This window comes from Myotis davidii, unplaced genomic scaffold (assembly GCF_000327345.1).
Source record: "Myotis davidii unplaced genomic scaffold, ASM32734v1 scaffold79, whole genome shotgun sequence".
Lineage (NCBI taxonomy): Eukaryota > Metazoa > Chordata > Mammalia > Chiroptera > Vespertilionidae > Myotis > Myotis davidii.
The window spans coordinates 1,552,519-1,552,912 of record NW_006294339.1 but is presented as its reverse complement, the minus strand read 5'-3'; the positions used below and the strand labels follow the sequence as shown (position 1 = coordinate 1,552,912).

At 31.2% G+C, this 394-nt stretch overlaps 1 protein-coding gene and 1 pseudogene across 1 annotated transcript in view; one reads left to right on the top strand and one right to left on the bottom strand.

The window, feature by feature from the left end:
* The window catches only part of ZYG11B (zyg-11 family member B, cell cycle regulator), a 99,065-nt gene that overhangs the window by 60,838 nt on the left and 37,833 nt on the right, over positions 1 to 394 (bottom strand). The window lies entirely within an intron of this gene.
* LOC102756691 overlaps positions 1 to 394 on the top strand; it is an 11,528-nt pseudogene that overhangs the window by 10,144 nt on the left and 990 nt on the right.

Genomic DNA, 394 nt, shown 5'->3' with positions numbered 1-394 from the left:
TGTCACTAAGGAGAGGAAGCTGGGTGTTGCTATGTGACATCATTACCCAGATGAACACTTAGCATATTAGCCTTTTATATAGATAGAAGATAGATAATAAGCATTCAATCAATACTGTTAACTGCTATCATTAGGAATCTGGCAAAGTTAAAACTTTAGTTAACATATTCTCTTTAGATTTACAAGACTAGTTGTACATATACTTAAATATATATTTAAATGGAATATGCTCATATATATTTAATGTATTAAATTTAATATGCTAAAGATAATCATTAAATTGAAACTAGAAAGAAATGTTCACTGTCATATAATCTCTAAAATTGCTGGGGAAAGTTGAACAAATAGAAGTTTAACAAGTTCAGTAAAGGAGGTGGCTGTGGCGGCGGGGGGC